At 36.9% G+C, this 12,397-nt stretch overlaps 1 long non-coding RNA gene across 4 annotated transcripts; it reads left to right on the top strand.

Moving 5' to 3' along the window:
• The first annotated feature begins 351 nt into the window (after positions 1 to 351).
• Positions 352 to 12,043, top strand: LOC122983439. Of its 4 annotated transcripts, XR_006403698.1 has the most exons (6): positions 352 to 568; positions 1,021 to 1,136; positions 5,446 to 5,493; positions 8,260 to 8,358; positions 10,250 to 10,496; positions 11,723 to 12,043. It is a non-coding gene; the product is annotated as an uncharacterized LOC122983439 (long non-coding RNA). The 4 variants fall into 4 exon arrangements; XR_006403697.1 differs by lacking the exon at positions 5,446 to 5,493 and having other exon boundaries at positions 352 to 513; XR_006403699.1 differs by lacking the exon at positions 5,446 to 5,493 and having other exon boundaries at positions 10,393 to 10,496.
• The last annotated feature ends 354 nt before the right edge of the window (positions 12,044 to 12,397 follow it).

The following is a 12,397-nucleotide window of genomic DNA, read 5'->3' as shown; positions in this document are numbered from 1 at the left end:
TGCTATGTTTTGTTTTGGTCATAGTTGCCATGGAGAACGGACAAGAGAGAGACTGCAGTCGATTATATATAGTAAATAGTGGCCACTTACGAGCTATCCTCGCATGTGTGTGTTCAGAACAAGCGGCAATCTCTGGGGCTGTAAAATAAAGCCAATGCGGAAGTGCCAAAAACTGCAGTTCCTTGAATGGCCACTTGAGGCAGGCTCCAAAAGCAAGTCATTCCCCGTAGACCCTCTTTGTTAAAAATCCCAACTTTACAGCAGAAATAAACATGGTACAAAGAACAGGTTTGGTCTCTATAGCTAATTTCCCCATTCATGACAACTGTACGAAGGACATGGCTGCTTTGAGTGACAGGTCCGCCAGCCGCTAGATGGCTTGTTTCAGCCATTCGGCCCGCCTCTTTGCCCATTTTTGATTGGCTTGGAGCTAGGCTGTGTCACGCACTGCCATGATGGCAACGGCCGGAGCGCTCGCCTTGAGCTTCAAAACCACTCTTTAGAAACCAACGGGTAACGTCACAGTAACTACATCCATATTTTTATACAGTCTGTGTTTCAGAAACATGTAAGTGGATCGTGTAACGTAACCTTCTGTGCCTTTGAGTTTATATTAGCAATGTGAATATGTTTGGTTCAGATCAAAGCTATTAGCATAAAGTCCGCTAGCCACATGCTAACACTTGCTATAGTAATTGTAATCAGTGGCTGTTACTGCCATGGTGGGAATGTAATTGCTCACATATTCTGATATTCGTACTCTAGCTGTACCACTGTGCATGTTAGGATTAACAGTGATGTCATGATTATTATTGAAGTGCCTTATGACGGCGGCGGTCTCATGCTAAAGTGTACGTGGCTTTGTAATACAAGTGACTTGCTAATCAGCAGTTTACCTCAAGGTTAAGTAGAGTTATGAGAGGTGCTGTTAGGATTTATTAGCATTAGCACTACTAAATGATTCCTGTCAGCAGTGTTGCTGCCTGTGAGCTAATGTTGTTCGTTTATTCTTGTTTGTAGAACCACTCACACCTGTATATACCTACCTGTTGGTATTAATAAACCATTGAAGAGAGCATCCCAGCATCCCTTTGCCGATGCACCACAGTGGTCACCTACCCCCTAACTAGCTACAGGTACAGTTTGAGCTATCATCCTCCATTACAGTTAACAAATCAGTATCTTCAAATAATTGGCTTAATAACATTAACAATTACAGGTTCAACCTGAAAATGTATTATGTTGCCCTTAAAACATAAAGAGTCATTTCTGAGTCCATGGACTAGTACAACCTAAACTGTCTACAATTTAAAAAAAAAAAAGTGTCTCTTTTAGTAGGAATCCAAATGGGACCTTTAATTGTTTTTAATTGGGAAATTACATACCCAAAGTTGTCCAGTTTTTATGTTTCTGTGAAAGTGCGGTTGTCACAACACCCGTAACACCCATGGCTGCGACGTGCCTGGTGATCTGCATCTCAGATATTTTTTTTCCTCACATTTTAAACTTTTTTTTCTATATGTTTACAGGTCATGGCACATTTGATCTATCTACCACTGCTGCTGAGTATTTTGCGAACTGCCTTATTAGAATCCGTTAAGGGACAGTTCACCCAAATAAAAAACAAAACAAAACAATTTCTTCACCTGCATCTAGTGGTATCTAGCCATGCAGATATAGTTAGGATTTACTTAATCGTGTTTCGAGATATCTGACATTTCAATCACCATCCCAATGAAACGGAAGTGAATGGAATTTAGTTTGTGGTGCTCACTGAAAAATTACATTTAAAAAATGTGTTGTCTCAACCGAAGTAACAGGAACACTGCAATTTAGGTGGCAGGCACTTTAATGGAGGGATTTTTGTTAATCTCTCATTAATCTCTCTTCCTTTATGTTTAATTACATTTTTATTACTCGGCTTTGTTGAATACTCAATTACGGCATTCTATGGTCTGTTATTTCTGAATAGCAGGCTGCTGCCATGAATAGCAGACCGTTGCTAAGGATGCAATTCTGTTCATAGTCTCTGGAGGACCATGTCAAATCATATCAGAAAGAAGTCCAGTTAAATTACCAACTACAGCTCATTCGCAACACGTTGTGGTAAAAAAAATGTTAGCGACAATGTCTGTGACTGGGCACAGATGTGACAGCAGCCCGAACAGCTACTGGGCTCCAACCATTACAGAAAGAGAAAAGTTTAGCAAGATCCTGTCCTCCAATCCAGGCAACAGCAGCAGATCTGGTGAGCGCCTCTCTTAGTTGTGTATCACTACACACTGACTTAGGTGATAAAAGGTAGTGATAGGCTAATATTAATATTGTTACCAGTTGAAACATTAGTAGCAATTGTGTTTCCAGGTGTGTCAACTGCAAAGCCCTGCCAGGAAGGAAACAGATGAGTGACAGAAACGTCATGATCTTAAGAAGGCTACAGAGCTTTCATAGATATTTACGTTGCTATGCACGCAGTTCCAACAGTAGAATCTAACAGACAATTTTTTAGCGGAAGCTATAAAATAATTTTTAAATCAATATTTTGTCAGATTATTGATTTCTTTAGTAAATAGCCCTGTTATAAGCAGGACAATGTACAGCAAGTGGGTCATTATTGCAAAAAGAACCCCAACAGAGTGATGCAGGACCATGACGCGAAGTGGAGCGCTCGCTGTAGACATTATCCCTTACTTATATCACTGCAGATTTTTTATAAAAAGGTCATAGGTGGCCCTGGTTCACTTAATATTGTAATAAATCTGAGTTCGAATAGAGACCAGAAGTTATGTAGGGTAAATGTCAGAGACCTTAGAACAAACAATACCTGACCACAAAGAATAGCAGGCAAAGCAATAATCTTTATTAAATTAAGATCAATTAGAAAAGGGTCCCTGGAGTTTGACTAGATGGGAGAGTTATCAAACTTTAGGAGGGGGGGTCAGGACTAGACACACTATAAAAAATATACAGACCACCATCCAGGGATGCAAAACACACATCAGGGATAAGACCACATCACTACAGACTTGAGAACCCGCCACACTACACACAGTGGAGTTACACTTTTAAGTTATAAGAAAGAGGGTGAGACCAATACAAAGTCTCCCCACGCCCGGGACCTAACTCAACCCCACCCAGCTTGTGGCACCATCCAACTCGGGGCACTACAGCTCCATCGAAAAACAACAAAAACAACAAAAAATACAATATAACCCAGATTATTGCTATCAAAAGCAATAATGATGCTAATCCACCTCATACATACTTAAATATTGTTTAAATGTATTCCCAAATGTGTGCATTCCCAAAGTATACTCCTTGTGTAAGATCTATAAAACACTCCTGGATATCATGGTGAGTTGACTGGCATTTGTAGAAAAGGACAGAGAATGTGAGGATGTGCAGTGTGTGTCTCTCTGTGTGTGTGTTTGTGTGTGTGTGTAAATGTGTATTCTGTAAATATAAACACCTTCCACAAATACAAAAAAAGATTTGTAAGCTCACAAAAATATTTTGCAAATATAAAACGGATGTGCAAATACAAACTAATTCCTCAAATAAAAAATAATATCTGTGAATACATTAAATTAATTTAAAAATAAATGAAAAGCATTTGTGATAATCTTCCTAACATTTACAACTTTCCAACAGGAATCTTTATTTGTGAATTGACAAAACATTTGTGGATCTCAGTTCTACGCTTGTGGATTTGCTTTTTACATGCATTTTACACGAGTATTGAGACAAACATTCCGCCGGTCCGAATGAAAATCCACTCGTATCACTCCGTCATTTTCGGATAGCACGTGATCACCTGCTGACGACGTCATTTCCGCATTTCCAAGTAAGAGCATGCAGTCTTTCTATGCTTTCTATGAGCTGTTTTTTTTTCCGGTGATAAGTAACGTGCATTTATTGTTTTATGTTAATGTCATACAGTGAGTATTAGTGTGTGTTTATTTGTTTTATGTATATTATCTAGCTCACACTTTTGTATACATTCTGTTTGAGTATGAAGGGCTCGAGGATGCTTGTGGGCTCTCCAAAGCAGCTTGGTTGCTTCTTCAGTTAGCAGCTAGCAGCCACCTCATCCTTTATATTTGTCATTTATTCTTTCAGGTGGGTAAAAGTCACAAAGCACTTCACATCTTATTAGTAGTGTACTCTAACTAATGTAGTTCTAATGTCTGTGCTGAACCGCACCGTGTTTAGTTAGATAGGTGTTTTGTTTGTTTTATTCTCTCCACAACCGTGCACCTGATAGACTTGGAACTGTGCACACCGCTACTTACTAGATCAACAGCCAATGGTTTCCATGGCAATTACATGAAAACCTTTGTTTCCAAAGAGGTAAATGAATGAAAACAAATAAATGTTACAAAATCCATTTTAAAAAGTAATCAAGTACAAAAGACACATACACAGACAAATGTGCACAGAAAGTATGAAAGCTGAAAGAAAATTATCATTCGTCCATATCATAAACTTACAATACACAGAAAAACTAATCTGCCCATGATAGCGATACATTGACAAAACAGCTATAAACAAATCACAATGTAAGCTCTCCTCTTTGTGGTCTTGATTTGATCTTTGTGATCTTGTTTCCCTCGAAACTAAACAAAAAAAAAAAAAGAAAAAAATTAAATAATAATAATGATGATAATAATAATAATACCATATATGGTTTCACCTACATTTATGTTGAGAAGTCTACAATTGTCTACAATTCAGTATGAAGTTTTTTAGGAATCAACAGTCAGATTTTTGTTTCATGAAAGTATTATCATATCTTGTGATACTTGCTGTTCATTTTAAGGTTCATTACAGTTTTTCCACTCCCATGTGTTTAGTTGAGGAGAAACACCCTGCTTAGGGCAGAACTGAGTAGAGTTGAATTTGAAAAAATGCAGACGTCCACAGGTGTTGTCAACCTGCTTATTGAGACTGCAACTTATAAATTTCATGCAGTTGAAGGACTAAACAAAATCTGGCCTAGCATTGTTGTGTGACATGGTGAGTGCATAGCATGTCTGTCTTACAAACATGAGGGTGCAGGTCCAATTCCACCCATTGCTGATTTTAATCTTAATCTAGATTTTTCAATAGCGTTCAGCTTCCAGTAATGCAAAAATAAATCAGCTTTCAGCAATCACATGCAATTTCCCTGCTTTTTGGCTATCCTTTGCATCGTCATTGGCCTTTTCCCATCATAGGGGACGTTGGCCCTTCTCCCTGCTTCATGTAATATCCTTTTCATTCTTCTCACACCTTGAGTCTGCATATTTTGGAGCATCCTAACACTATGTCTTTGCAATGGTCTTTGACTAGCTGGTTATCATGGTACTACAATCAATGTATCAGCACATCTGCTTCTGTTATTAGGGCTACTGGGTGCGTCCCCCCAGACTGACACTGTTTTATGTCAACTTTTTCACCATCCAGATGAATCACAGGCTGCAGTTCTACTATGGAAAGGGGGACAATTACCTGGTAATGTGCAACAGTCTGTGGCCTTTTGTCTCTTATTGTCTAAAAGTCTAAGAAATGTATTCATTTTTTGTCACCATTTTTTCATTTGCCAGTTTTACTATATAGTTATACAATATAATATCATCATTCATTAATTCATATGTAATTTATATTTCATTTGGAGTTCCTAGTGACTAAATATTCTATTGCTATTCACTTATGATTTCATAAACACAAAATTGAATCGCATGTATCAACCTTTCATTACACATTATTCATCATTTCTTAAATTTGTACCAGGATAAAATCCAAATCTAGTGCTCTATTTGTTTCTAGCAGATAATTATTAATCACCAGATTCAATTTTAATTTTGGGGATGCATTTCATTGCAAAAAGAATACAAACTGTTGCATCAAAGCCTAGTTTTGAGTCAACTCCAGTCAGTCAATTGTCAAAAAAGACAATGCAAAAAGCAAGAGAAAAAGAAAGAAAAGAAAAATAATCAAAACAGAAATTTAAACACTTTAAATGTGCAAGAGGACATACCCAGTCACACAAAATTCTATTTAGATAAAGGATATTTTTAAAAATTGTTTTAAATGTTATTAAAGAAGATGACGACTTCACAGTTGTATTTAGTGAATTCCAGAGACGAGGACCTCTAAATATGATAAAAAAATAACGATTGGAAGTGCGACAATAAGGTAAATGAAAGTCCTTTGATTGCCTCATTGAAGAAGAGTGAATGTCTGACAATAAAAGGAAAAAATTATGAAATGTATCTGGAAAGTTTTGCCTGTGATATATGAATTTGAACATAAACACACATGTTAGAAGAGTATTTACAGAATAAACTGACAAAATTTTAAATTTCCTAAACAAAGTTGCAGACGGCTCTTGGCGAGTGGAGTTTGAAATCATTCTCAAAAAACTTTTTTTGGATTAAAAGTAACTGATTGAGGTGTGAAGGATATGTAGCAGCCCAAACAATATTACAATAATTGATATATGGATACATTAGACTATAATACAGGGATAAATAAGAGGAAGGACGAATCAGAGAACAAGCTTTCCTCAATATTCCAATCATTTTCATTGACCTTTTGCAAACATGTTCAATATGTTTTTTCCAAGTTAGTCTTTCATCAAAAATAACTTTAACTTTAACCGTTTCTATATCATTAATGAATATTTTAGCGTCATCTTTAAAATATTTTTTGTTTTTATTGCAAAATATCATAAAAGTAGATTTTGTTCATCCGAAACCATTTAGAAATGAAGGACATTCCATTGTTTGAATGCTGGATTAGTGCTTTGAAATCATCATGAGTAACTATGAGATTAGTATCATCAGCAAATAAAATAGGAAAAAAAATTCTTTGCAAACCACAGGCAAGACATTAATGTAAATCAAGAATAGAAGTGGACCAAGGATAGAACCTCGGGGTAATCCACAAAGTAATTTTAATCTATTTGAGATGCAATCATTTATGGATACAAATTGTTCTCTATTGTTTAAATAATATAATAATAATATTGTGATTAACTGTGTCAAATGCTTTGGATAAGTCTAAAAAGGTGCCGAGTGAATGCCGAGCTGAGTGAATACAGAGTGGTAACAAACTTCCACCTACACCTCCTTCATCCATGTTGTTAGATCTCAACCACACTCTTTGGAAATGAAAAGTATTTGTTGTATACGGCCAATGATGTAAACACAGAGATAAAAAAAAAACTGAAGGGTGGATTCCAGCGACAAGCTGATATCTTCTCTTTGCTGCACAGAGCCCCAGGGGCGTCGCAGCCGTGGGTGTTACGGGTGTTGTGACACCCGCACTTTCACAGAAACATAATTCCAGCCCCCCCACTTTTTTTCTGTGGTAGTCCTTGATGAACCAAAACTGAGTTTCCTATACATGAAAAACCTACTGGTCAAGTTAGATTAATTGAAAAGCCATCCAGCCAAGCACAGCCATTGACCAACCCACCAGGCCAGGGAAGAGTAAACAGTTAAAGTAAAGTTACATTTGTGCATTCAGCAACGGTGCTTCTGTTACTGGCTGCTGGCTGTGATAACAGATCAGAGGTATGAAACTATTTAACTAGTTAGTAATGTAGAATTTTCTTTTGTAACTTTGTCTTATTATGTGATGTGTCAGCTCAGCTAACATCATTGAACATAAATGAAATAGGCTATCCTAAATGTAAGTCAGGTGGCAAATTTGTTTTTAGTCACTTCTATTGTCTGTTTTTTAAATAAATAAATATTTTTAAAAAATAGTCATAGTCAAAGGTGAGCATTCATATTTAAGATGTGTAACATCTGTCTGTCTTATGGCAATGTGTTGCCTGCCGTATGGTAAAGTCTTAACGACCAAATTAATGTTTATTAGCATGCTAATCGCTAATTGTGAGTTAAGCTAATCGCTAATTAGCCACCATGCTAGGCGGACTTTAGCAAGAATATTTACCTCTGTGTCCAGAATGTAAACTCACATAGTTCATACTATTTTAAGCTAAATGTCAAAGGAATATGTTGCTTTACATGTCATAGTTTTACTCCTTATGTCAGGGAGTAATGTGTGTTTTGCATTTAATATAAGTTAGAATGAGCTATAGTTTGTATTGTGTATTAAAGCTAGACCACAGTAATATTACTATTTATTATTGAGCTTAAAAAGGGTTCAGATGGTTGTAGGTGTGGCAGTTAGCCTGTGAGAGCAAGTTGCTCACTCTCTGCACTCACTAGCCTCAAATCACCTGCTTATGTGATATTCTCCTGTTAGCTTTTAGGTGGACTTCAGATGAAGAGGGACTGCTTGTTCCCTGTGGCTGTTGGAGAGGAACTGACGCCTGCTGATACAAAACCTCCTGGACAACTTTTGGTATTTAATTTCCCAATTATAGACAATTAAAGGTCCCCTTTGGATTCCTACTAAAAGAGACACTTTTAAAAAAAAATGAAGACAGTTTAGGTTGTACTAGTCCATGGACTCAGAAATGACACTTTACTGTTACTGATTCGTTACCAGGGTTCAATTTGTTATGCATCTATAACTATCCTATTTATTTTAATGGAAGTGTAAGTTTCCTACAATTTCATGTCTATAAAGTATGTAAGGAAGTAAAACAAAGATACTCTGTGATGACTTTAAGTATAATAAGGATATGCTCCAGTACAGCAATTCATACAAATAACTGGATGTAAGTAGTAAACTGCTGTGAGACCCTAAATAAATTCTGCTACACTCTATTCTTGTTACACCCATATGGTCTCAGTAATTATTTTATGGTAAGCTGAAGCAGTGGTTACAACTTCAGTAGTAGAAAAAATTGTTTAAATGCATGGCATTCATTTTGATTTGGCATGTTGAGACTGGAACAGGGCTTGAAGGCAGGGGATTGCCGTGCTCATGTCCCACGTCTAGAACCCCCACACTTTTAAAATCGCTGCTCCACCCTTGGAGAGCGCTGTCTAACACGTCAGTCCTAAATCTCCCATCAGTGTTTAATTGGGTTGAGTTCTAGTGACTGCGAAGGCCATAACATATGATTCGCATCATTTTCATACTCATCAAACAATTCAGTGACCCCTTGTGCCCTGTGAGTTGGGGCGTTGTCATCCTGGAAGAGACCACTCCGGTCAGGATAGAAATGTTTCATCATAGGATAAAGGTGATCACTCAGAACACCTTTGTATTGATTTGCAGTGACTCTTCCCTCTAAGGGGACAAGTGGACCCAAACCATGCCAGCAAAATGCCCCCCACAGCATAACAGAGCCACCAGGTCCCCTCACTGTAGGGATTAAGCATTCAGACCTGTACCAGTTTTTCCTTTAATTTGTCAACCACCTGTATATGTGACATTATCTTGAAAGATTTAACTCTTAAGGTAAAGGAAAGTGTTGAAAGATTAACTATCATCTTTTTTTTTTTTTTTACCTTTTCATGGGATTTGTTGAAAATATTGCCAGCCTTGTCCTTGTGTGTGTGTGTTTGCTGAGTGACACTGTCAAGTTATCTTCTATGAAATATTTCAGGTAAATACCCACCATCGTTAAGGTGGAAAAGGGTGATCATCCTGGGCCCTGGATTTTTAATAGTGTAGATATGTTGTTCATGTTTTTGTTAGTAAACATGTATAAACCAATATAAGAGGAGGAAAAGGTGAATTAATTGATCAAATCAATATAGTTTTTATTGGATGAATGATAATAAACAAATGCTTACGTTACATTACTCACAGTACCTACATATTACAGAGAAAAAAGTTATTAGAAAGGGTATACTGAGTATAAAAACAGTATGCAAAAATCTTAGGTCTATTCAAATATAATCAATATCAAAGGGAGAAGATGGAGAAGAGGAGGAAGAATTTGAATATGACTCTTGTAGTTAGCAGTCCTCCAGTATACAGTCTTTATGTTGTATCTGCCAAGATAAAAGAGACCGAACATACAGTTAAAAGTACATTTTTGCTGTCACTTAGAAACCATGTAAACTGTCAAGTGATATACTTTGGTCCCAGTAGTCACATCATCATGTCAAGGCCTTTAATTCAAACCTGGACATTTAAAAAATAACAATCTCATGCCAGATTTGGACAAAACAACAGCTTACCTTGGCAGATGAAAGGCAATTTATCAAAGCAGTGGGCATCCTGCCACTTGTAGGTGTTTGACTCATTGACCCAGATGATCTTTCCACAGTGGTTGTTAACAGGGTCGATGGGGAAGCTGCTATTCCACTCACCCTTTTCAACTTCTGTACCTGAGGTCCACATCCAGGGGACATTGCAGCCAAAGATGGATCTCTCCAGGCCGATCCACACCCCTTTCTGCAGGATTATGTTTCCACAGATCTCTTCCAGGAGCAACTTAACATCCTCCTGCACTGTCTCATTGGTTATCTGAACCAGGGAGGAATTCTGTCCATTGCAGTGCTTCAGGGCATCAATCCAGGTTGTAGCGTTCTCATAGAATTGGAGACCTGCACCATGTCAACACAAAACACAAAAGCAAGGTGAAATTTAAAGATACACACACACACACACACACACACACACACACACACACACACACACACACACACACTGCACATCCTCACATCCTCTGTCCTTTTCTGTAAAGGCCAGTCAACTCACCATGATATTCAGGAGTGTTTTATAGATCTTACACCAGGAGTATGCTTTGGGAATGCACAAATTTGGGAATACATTTGACTGAGGTGGATTAACATAATTTCTACTTTTGATAGAAATAATCTGGGTTATATTGTATTTTTTGTTGTATTTGTTGTTTTTTTTCATTAGATTGAAGAATAGAATTACTCTGAAGGTCATGGAATATTTGGTTTTCAATTTACTTATGGTTTTGAAGATAAAATATTATTATAAGGTGAATACATCTTGAAAACTACTATTATAACAACTGTAGGACAGTTATATTGTGTAAAACAAAAGTACTTGCCTGTATTGTTGCCATCAGTAGACTTACAGGTGATAGAGTGTTGAGTCGTGTTTATTTCTGTATTGTTTCTTTTAAATTGTATGTTCACTGTCCTATTATGTATTGATGGCACAGAGAAATGTATTGTGCCTCTGTGGAAGAAAAATATACAGCTGATGAAAAAGCTTTTAAAATGTATGACACAAACATGCTGGCCCCTACAACTCATCACTGGCAGCAAATTTGAAAATCAACACTGCAGCATTACATTTTATAATTATTATATTTTTTCTTGCTAACGAGGAGGATACACACAAGATCTATTTACCCATCATGAAGGTTGATACACTCGTCGTCGGCATTGAAATGTTTGCAACAGTGTTTTGCAGATTCTCCCTGTTCTGGTCCACCTAGGCAAACTTCATAACGACTGTGACATGGCTTTACACACCCTGATAAATAGAAGCATTGAGTATTAAAAACAAAACACAGAAATGGTTAAAGTGGAACTGCAGATGCATATTGAAACCTGGACATACTTGCTGAATCCTTTTCTCTTTGCAAATGTGCAAAATTTAACTTCAATTCAAGAAATCTTGAGAAGCAATCTTGCTAAAAACAGACAAGTGAAGATAACAGAATTTGTCAAAAGATTTGCAGTGCTTACCTTTTACTTCCTTTAGATTTATATCAAAACTGTTGGATTCATAGAGGAGGGTTTTCTCAAAATCTATTTTGTTCCAGTTGTTTGGCTCATGGCATCCCTGGGGCAGGACCATGACTTTCACTCTTTTTTTCAAGGGCTCGCAACATTTCAGTTTGAAAATCCACCTGCCAGCTCTGCAATGGAGTGTAGCAATCCATTTATCAGGGTGCCCCCCGCACTCCGTGCTGGGAGTGGTATTGACTCCTCCTAGTGGCCATTGATTTGCTGTTCCTGAAACCAAGGGCAGCTGGATTGTTGCTGTAATGCAGAATACATCAGCAGTTTAGTTAGTAGTTCTTTATTGGTTTCTGTATTTCTTTACTTATTCACTAATAAAATTAATATGTTGAGGAAAATATGTAGATAGATAAATAAATACAGATGTAAAGTAATGTAATACAGTATGCTTTATTTATTCCCCATTCCTGTGAATTTGTATCCTTTTTTTGTATCTTTTTTTCATTCATTATTCACATTTATGTTTTAATCTTTTTAATTATGAATTGATTAAATGACATACTAAGTTAGCCAGGTCCACCTATGACCTTTTTATAAAGAATCTGCAGTGATATAAAATTTAATTAAACATAAAGAATCTTTTAAAAAACTAACAAAACCCCCCATTAAAGTGCCTGCAACCTAAATTGCAGTGTTCCTTTAACCTCAGATAATCCACAGACCTGTGGATTAGACGACACTTTTTTGAAATGTAATTTCAAAAAAGCACCACAAACTAAATTCCATTCACTTCTGTTTCATTGGTATGGTGA

The sequence above is a fragment of the Thunnus albacares genome, chromosome 6, assembly GCF_914725855.1.
Source record: "Thunnus albacares chromosome 6, fThuAlb1.1, whole genome shotgun sequence".
In the NCBI taxonomy this organism is placed as follows: Eukaryota; Metazoa; Chordata; class Actinopteri; order Scombriformes; family Scombridae; genus Thunnus; species Thunnus albacares.
This window is presented reverse-complemented; position numbering and strand designations above follow the sequence as displayed.